Source organism: Eptatretus burgeri, chromosome 5 (genome assembly GCF_056783735.1).
Source record: "Eptatretus burgeri isolate ZD-2024b chromosome 5, Ebu_testis_v1, whole genome shotgun sequence".
NCBI lineage: Eukaryota > Metazoa > Chordata > Myxini > Myxiniformes > Myxinidae > Eptatretus > Eptatretus burgeri.
In genome coordinates, this window is record NC_140965.1 from 8,644,691 (window position 1) to 8,653,816 (window position 9,126).

The 9,126-nt window shown below is 53.9% G+C and overlaps 1 pseudogene; it reads right to left on the reverse strand.

Annotated features, from left to right (window-relative positions):
• Nucleotides 1–535: 535 nt before the first annotated feature.
• On the reverse strand, nucleotides 536–676 carry LOC147025807 (signal recognition particle RNA; annotated as a pseudogene).
• Between the last annotated feature and the right edge of the window lie 8,450 nt (nucleotides 677–9,126).

The following is a 9,126-nucleotide window of genomic DNA, read 5'->3' on the forward strand; positions in this document are numbered from 1 at the left end:
TCCAGTCGTGACTTTCCGGACCAACCCCGAAATCCAGCCACGGATGCCTTAACGCATCATAAACTAGTCAATTATTTTGTCCACGCGCTACAGGGTCAATCGCTGAATTGTCGATATACCTAACTATTCGCGCGGACAGAAATACCGAGTTTATACCTCGACGGGACCTGTACGAAAACGAGCCGCTCGTTTCGTGTGCGAAGCAGAGCGGTTTTAAATCGCCAAATCCCGTCGGACCAAATGATCTCACTTTTATCGGCCTTCACAGCCAGTTATTTCCCGATACGTGCAATGGCAGTCATTACAGGAAAGGGACGCAACGAGCAGGTTTACGTTCAACAATGGGGGGATGGGGACATGACACGAGCAAAGCCTACAGCCGATGCCTATTCAATCATGTACTTCTTCTTTTGGCTGCTCCCGTTAGGGGTCGCCACAGCGGATCATCCTTTATGATCCGCATGCTGATTTGGCATAGGTTTTATGCCAGATGCCCTTCCTGACGCAACCCTGGTCGCCTCTTACGACACAGGAATAAGGATTGGGTTTCGCCATGATTCCGGGCTGTCCTGCACCCTCTCATAGTGCGGCCCAGCGCAGAGCTCCCGTACTCAAGCGATCCTCCAACCCAAGCCTCCGAGTAGCCGGATTACAGGCGCACACCACTACGCCCGGTATACCTATTCAATCATGTACTTATTCAGTAATATTTAGGAAGACAAGGTGCCACAGACTTTCATCCAAAACCAAGGAAAAGAAACAGGCTTTTAAGCCTTTAATGTTCTCAGAGCCGGAATGACCGGAAGGCTCCAAGAGGCTGGGCCAGTTATCTTGCCGCCCCCTGGTGGCGACTCGGTGGTCTTTGCTGGGCGACCTTTGGCATCTCAATCCCGTCTGGTGCGTCGCGAACGCACCAGTCGCTTGGGCGGCTTGACGAGCAGCTTGAATGGCCTCGGTGGCCCGATTTCGTCGTGGCCCCTTTCTGGCAAGTCGGGCTGGTGACGCTTCGGAGGAGCGAACGGGTCTCTTGCTCTTTCAGAGTTGATGCTCTTTTCGACCCTGTTCATGCCTCAGCGTCGCCCGACTGTACCAGGGCCGTCTGCTCGGACCCCCATGCTCTGATGCTGCCGCTAGCTCCGACGACTCCAAGCTCCACTGGTGAACGACCCGTGAACGACGATCAACCTCCTTCGCTCACCAGCTTCACCACCAACTGCTCTCTCCGCATGTTGCCAATGCAGCTTTTTATAGCCCGAAGGGAGAAGCCACTGGAGGTTTCGCCACCCGAAATCGGTGCTTCCCCCTTTCACCTTTGAATCTTCACCCCACGCTGGATCCACCCCTTTCACCTCTGATTGGCTGGCTTTTTTCCACGGCAGATCCCGTTTTGATCCATTTATGCAAATCAGCCGTCTTCACGGCTGATTGCACATGGAGGCTGGAATGTGGTTCTCCCTGTCGTGTCGTGAGTTCGTATCACGGCATTTTGCCGCTGTCGCTCAGGCGGGCATGATGGTGTCGCGATGTTGATAGTGCTGTGGTGGGAATGGCATGGTTGTTGAGTTGTTGGCGTTGCTGTGGTGGTGGCGTGGCTGTGGAGTTGTTGTTGAGGAGATGTTGTTTGTTTAAAATAAAAGATAGAAAAAGAATAACGGCTAACTCAAAGATGTACAGCCTGGCACACAAATAATTCCCTTCATAAATCGGTGGGGAAATCTAACCTGGAACACACACTTGTCGAAATAACTGATCTCTGGGGAACCTGAATGGTGTTCTGTGAATTTCCACCACCGTAACAAAATATATATATATATATATATATATATATATATATATATATATATATATATATATATATATATATATATATATATATATATATATATATATATATATTGTTGTGGTTGACAAAATTCGCAAACAACCATTCCGGTCCCGTAGGTGAGATATCTCTGTAAGTATATGTGTAGTTAGGCCCAAACCCGTTGTTTAGAGGGAATAAATGTCATTCATTCGGGCTGCGACCCTTCACGATAGCCGTTTTTCTTTTACTATCTTTATTTTGGACCAGCCGCCATTACTACCACCACAACCACCACCAACCACGTCTCAACAGCCATCACACAACAACCACCAACCGCAACGCCGCTTCACAACAACAACAACGCCAACAGCCACGACCCTTGCCGTCACATCTCGCTCTCGCAACCATCGCATCACCGCCATTCCCGCGCCGCTTGTGGGCACCGATCCTGGACTCGTACAGGGCGCGCACCGAGCAGCGGGTGCAAAAACACCAGCCTTTCCGAGAAATCGGATCAAGAACGATTCACGCCCACTTCTGTTCCGTCCTATCAGCGAGCGTGGGGCGGTTTGGCCCCGCCTCCAGGTGCGTTGGAGTATAATCGCTATATGCAGATTCGCGGATCAATAATCATTCACGCCCACTTTTCCTCTGTCCAATGGGGAGCGTGGCTCCGCCCCCGAGCGATTCCTGATCCAAAAATCTGCATATGATTTCTCCTGTCGGACTATAAAGCACCGAGCGCGGAGCGAATCGAGGCAGTTGGACGGAGTTGAGCAGTTGGACGGAGTTGAGCAGTTGGAGAGAGTTGAGAAGAGGAAGCAGTTGGAGGCAGCAGTTGGAGGGAGTTGAGAAGAGGAGGCAGTTGGGAAGAGTTAGCAGTTGGACGGAGTTGAGAAGAGTGGAGAGTGGGAGAGTGGGAGAGTTGGAGAGTTGTGGCGGCGGCGAAGGCAGTCGAGAGAGTGTCTGTCGGGGTCCGGGGAGGCTGGAGAAGCCAAGGATCTTTGTGGAGGTCTGCGCTCGTGTCAGAGTCGGGGAGCTGCGGAGAGGGGAGGCCGGTAACGCGACCGAGGTCGCGGTGGAGTCGCTCGTCGCGGGACCCAAGCCAGCGAGATATCCTCATTCCCCCGAGCATCAACAACCCCCTCCTGTTTCCCCCCCGCGCTGAGATAGTGTGAGAAGGGGGCCCCGTTCCCACCCCATTCCAGGCAGTGTCAGTGAGGCCCGCGGAGTCGGGGCGCCGCCGCTATTTTGCGGCTCATCACCAGACGGGTAGGCTCGACGCGGTCTCGGCCCCAGGCCCGTCTGCCCCCATGTAGTTGAGGGTGGTCCCTTTTTCTTTTGCTTTGAGTATATGTGTTGTCGGCGCCGTCTGTGAAGTAAAACTGTATAAATGTTGCCATGTGCTCGGTAGTCGGTAGTAGATCTGCATTGTTGCATTTGCTTTTTGTGCAGAATTGTTGTGTTTCTTCTACTTTTACATTTGCTTTTGGTGTATAATTGTATATGTGTGCTTTCCGTTTGCCGCGGAATAAATGTGCTTTATGTTGAACTGTTTTTCCCATTTCGCTTCGTCTTTTCTTTAATCGAATCTCCATCTTACTTCACGTTAAGCGTTGGTAGTTGGCTAAATACGCCCAATAATTAATCGAACCGTCGAGATTGACAATAACACCGCTCGGTTATCCCGATAGTACGGAACGGGTCACTTAAAGTGGCCCGTGTCCGAAGTCGACCTGCGGCGAGGTGCGATCGCCCGGTCTACCCTCCGTGTGGGTACTTAGGTAGGTCGAATTTGGCGAGCAACCCTATCCCACGCGGGGGGCCGATTGGCATGATCGTGGTGAGGCCGAAAGGCCCACCCGTGACTAGTTCCCGGCGTTAGTCCGAGAGGGTCACGACGGGATTGTCCGTCCGGTGGGCGACGTGCCGCGATTCGAGTTACGTGGCCGCTCGCACGCCGGCGGGCGCGAATCCGCAACACTGGTGTCAGCAGTGGGACACAAACCCATCCCCCTCCTCACGGCACTGGTATCGGAGAACGGGAAAACGGGCTCTCCTATCTCCAGCTAAATTCATGGGAATCGGTCCAGGGGTGAGAGGAGCGACCCCCGATTCCCTCCAAATTACGAGCGATTCAAATTAACCCTTTACGAGAAATAGGATGGTGTCTCAAAGCGAGCGGGAGCCGGGGGTATTAGAAATGGATTTAGAATGTGTAGAATCCATGGTCCAGGATGAAAACCCCGAGCAGGAAATGTTGGTTGTGCAGGAACACGAACTCGCCCAATTGAACTCAGAGCCCAAAATAGGTGCGGTGGCGGCCGCGGTGTATGACACCTCCCATCCCCCTCTCCACCAAAACCCCCCGATCCTTGCCGAATCGGCTCGCCCAAGCGCACCCGACATGGCCCAGCTATGCGCCATGCTGGCGGCAATGACAGCGAAGATGGATACAAACACAAATGAAATGATAAACGAAATAAAAGGCATGAACGAAAAGATGGATACAAACACAAATGAAATGATAAACGAAATAAAAGGCATGAACGAAAAGATGGATACAAACACAAACGAAATAAAACGCATGAACGAAAAGATGGAAACAAACGCACTCAAAATGAAGGAAGAAATGAAAGAGCTGCGGGGTGAGACGCAGAACATGGGCCGAAGCCTGCAGGCGGGCATGAAGGCAGTAACCAGGGAGCTTAAAATAGCGACGCCACGTGTGGGAGCGAATGAGATGGGAGGGAGTGCAACGGCTGTCGGGCCCGCGGTGGAAGCGGGTAAGGAGAAAATAATTCAGGGGACGTGTTGGGCGAGAAGCGTAACAGTGACCGAAAGGGAGAAACTAATTGGGAGACGTGCACGAGGGAGATAAGAGACGAGGTGAAAGGAATTGCGAGGGAGAGAAAAGAACAATTAAGACGGAAAGCAAGGAGGAGGTACGCAGAGATCGTGAAAGAGCAAGGAGTGAAACAGAGGGAAGGACGGGAGCGACTTAAGGAGATAGCAAGGTTGACCTACATAAAGATAAGGGAAAGACGCCAGAAAGAAGCAGAGACTAATAGACACGAGGGGACAACAGAAACGAATAAATGTACAGAGACACGGGAGATGGGAACGATAGAGGGAAGACTACACGATGAAGACGGGGTGAGAGACGAACACACACACACGGAGGTAGTGGAGGATAATGAGGGGGAGCTGGCGGACTGGGTGGAGACCCAGTGCGAGCAGCTGGATGGCCTCCTCCAGGAACGAGAGGACGGAGTATGCCCCCTTGAGGCGAGTCACGACCAGGTGGGTTCGGTCGTGCTTTGCGAGGTCGAGGGGAGGAGTGCTGTGGACAGGTGCACGGAGAGCTTGAGGGGTATAGAGGCCCCGGAGACCCTTGTGGGGACACGAATCCCCAGTGTGGTTGTCCCGGTGTGTGTGGTGTCGAGGTGTGTGTTCACGAGTGTGGCGAAATGCGTGCTGCAACGCACGCATAGCGCGGGTGCAAGGGCGTGTGTGAGAGCGACCGGGTAGGTGACAAAGACCCCGTGTGTGGAAGCGACCCCGTGTGTGAGTGGTGTGGTGGTAAGTGTGCAGAAGGGCGTGCTTCCCAGCACGCCGTATGTGGATGAAACACCGCGGGTGAGTGCACCTGCGTGTGTGAGTGAAACGGCCAGTATGAGTGAGGCACCGAGGGCGAGTGCCCCCGCGTGTGTGAGTGGTATGGTTTATGTGAGGGAAATGGCACGAGTGAGTGGAAGGCCGCGAGTGAGTGGAGCCACGTGTGCGAGGGAGGTGGCATGCGTGAGTGAACGGCCGAGTGCAAGGGAGACCGTGTGTGTGAGAGAGCGGTATGTGAGGGAGATGTCGGTCGGCATGGCGGAGCACGCAGCCGCGTCTCCCGGTGTGAATGCGAATGTAATGGAATGGAGTGTTAGCATCGTAACACGCAGGTGTGCGTGGGTCGAATGGAGACGACAACGACAATTGAGAGACAAAAGCCGAGTAGCGGCTGCAGCTGTTTCGGGAACCGTGCCGGGTTCACCCAGCAGCGAGCGCGAGGTCCGTGCTGTGCAACGCACGAGGCCCCCACGTGCTCGCTTGCGAGAGTGAAGTCCCGGTCCGGAAACGCACGCGGTGGATTTGCCGATCCCGCGGACGGACAAAGTTGAGGCAGGATTATGGATTTTGACCGGAAGGGTTCTCCACGCGATCGTGTGTGTTAAGCTCCAACGGGCAAAGCACATGTGTTCGCGTGGGGAACCCCTCGAGACGTGGGGCTTGTGTTTTTTTTTATGCGCACGGTGACGTCATGGCTGCACGTGGGGTTGGAATCTGGCAGGAGGGGTATCCCTGCCGGATGGTACCGTCCAGGGAGGGACGAGGTACACGTGCAGCTGCATGACGTCACGGGCAGGTGCAAAGTGCGCGAGCTGTGAGTTGCCGCGCTGGTGCTGCGCATGCAAAAAAAAAAAAAAACAGCAACCTCACTTTCGGGTGAACAAGATTCCTGGGCAAGGGGTGGAAGTTCCCCTTGACCAGGGCACAGGATGGAAACTAGTTAGGGGGAAGGGTTAGCTTAGTTAGACCGAATCCATGGGGCAGGGGTGAGTCCTCATGGGGCCCGTGGAATGGATTAGTTAGAGGGATTTTAGCCAGATTTAGGTTGGGATATTGATTAATGGGATTAATTGGAGACAGTGACAGCCTTTGGGTGTGTAGAGTTGACGTAGTTTAGCTACGTAGTGTTAAAAGGAATATGCTTTAGTGTAAGGGATGACGTGGGAGCACGAGTTTAGTTAGGGGAGGTAGTTAGAAGGATGGCAGAGTTCAGTGGTGTGTGTGTTGAAGAGTTGTTGGTGAGTAAAGTGGAAGCATGTGCTTGGTGAGTGAGTGAGGCCAGCGGGTCTGTGTGTATGGAGCGAATGGGGACTGCATGGTGCGATGAGTGATTGGGGGGAGGAGTGACTCCCACCCAAGGGACCCCGGGGTCAGTGTAGAGTGAGTTAGGGGGTTAGTTAAATTGAAAAATGGAGGTCGTTTTGTTGTTGGTGTGAATGTAGGCTCGAAACCCATTTGGAGGGGGCAGGAGCCCTGTTGACGGGCTGGGAGCGTGGCTGCGAAAGGTGAGTATCGCTGAGTGGGTACCCCGGGCACCAGGCTAGTCGGCCGTGGTAGGCGAAGGGCCCATGGGGGGCCGGGATAGCGTAGTGGGCACGGGTGCGCCTGCTTGGTGCGGGGGCCCGGGGCGCCATTAGCCGCGTGGGCAGTGTTGTGGGCACGGGTGACCCTCGGAAAGGGGCCTGGGAAGCCAGCTTGCCACGTGTGCGTTTCAGGGGAGGTGCCATAGGGGGAACTCCCCGGTGTTTAGGGAGCTGGTAGGCTCGGAGGCAGTGTAGTGCCCGGGGGTGCCATAGCTGGAGATTCGGCAGAGGGTCGTGCCTGCCAAGGGGAGCCACGTGTCCCAGCCATGAGACCGTGTGAGGGCACGGAGAGAAAATTGGGGGGCGAGGCCCGAAATTGTGAGGACACCAACACAGGCGAGGGGAATCTGGGTTGTTAGAATCAATAGTTTAAGCGCGAGGCGCTTGTTGAAAGCCCCGGGGTAGTTTAACAGTTAAATGGATAGGGTAGATTAGGAAGTGTACCCCTCCGCACCATCCATCCCCTCGCTCTCGTTGTGGGCCGCTGGACCCACTTTGGTTATAGATCGCTGAACTCTGGGGAGGCCATCCTGAGGCTTCGTTGGGCCTCGACACAGGACGCTAGCTCTCCCTTGTTCCCCTCCGGGAAGGGAACGTAGGGGTTGGGAGTAGGCTAGGTGACAGGATAGGTTAGCCGAACAAGGACAGTAAAGGGGGTTCGGGGACGATTTATAGTGGGGAAGTAAAAATAAAAAAATAAGTTGGGGCTAAATTGGGGTTTGACCAATTTAGGGAGTGGGTATAGACAATGACAGGCAAAGGCGATAGGTTGGGAGGGAGACCGTAGAGTAGGTCCGAGCCTGCCTTCCGAGTGGCCAGCACCACCGCACTCCCTCCACCAACCTCCACTGAACGGCAAAGGCTGGCCAGCTTCATCTGCTGGCTGCGTTGCTGCAAGGCAAAGGCCGGCCCACTTCATCGGCAGCTGTTGTTTTGCTGCAAGGCCTGTGCCGGCTGGATCGTCTGCAGCTGCTGTGCTGCAAGGCCTGTGCCGGTCGGATTGTCTGCAGCTGCTGTGCTTCAAGGCCTGTGCCGGCCAGTTCATCTGCCGGCTGTGTTTGCCTGCAGCGGCCTGGTTCTGCAGGCTGTGTTTGCCTGATCACCTTTGCCATGCCATGCCCAGTGCCCCTGTTCACCCGCCCCGTTCAATTTTTGCTTTGCCCCCCCCCCTGTTCATTGCCATGTGCGCCAGGATCAGAAAGCAACAGTTTGCAAGCTGCGAGAACTGCCCTGTTGGCAGCTACAACACGGGCCTGCAGTGGCGGCCCGTGCACCGTGTTTGCGTCCATCCATTCATCCATCCATCCGTTGTGTTCATTGCGTGTGCCACTTGAGCTGGCACGGAGACTGCGTTTGTGCAGCCCATGCACCGTTGTGGTTCACTGGGTTCATTTCAAAAGGGAAGGCCTTGGACTGCGTGTGAGCAGCCGGCCACGTTCCCTGTCACCTGCATTGTTTGAGCCAGAGACTGCATGCGAGCAGCCTGGCTCCCGGCTAACTGCTTTCTTTTTGCAGAGTCCATTGATATGATCCTGGGCCATGGTTTAGTGTAAAATTTGTAAGTTAAGGTTAAGATGTACTGTAAATATGAGTGCGCCCCCGGCATGTCTGTCTTAGCGCCGGCAATTTTATTTAAGTCGTCCATGTGAGTGAGTTTGTTTAGGTAGTTACTCAGCCCTCAGGTTATTTATTTTGGGGACACGAATACCATGAATGTCGCACTCAGGGATCCGTAGGTAAAATGTACTAGGGGAAAACTACACATGATGGCACATGAAAATTTGACGACTTGGGACGAGTCTGTAAAAAGGGGAGGGGGTAGTGTTGTGGTTGACGAAATTCGCAAACCACCATTCAGGTCCCTTAGGTGAGATATCTCTGTAAGTATATGTGTAGTTAGGCCCAAACCCGTTGTTTAGAGGGAATAAATGTCATTCATTCGGTCTGCGACCCTTCTAGATAGCCGTTTTTCTTTTACTATCTTTATTTTGGACCAGCCGCCATTAGTACCATCACAACCACGTCTCAACAGCCATCACACAACAACCACCAACCGCAACGCCGCTTCACAACAACAGCCACGACCTTTACCGTCACAACTCGCCCTCGCAACCATCGCAT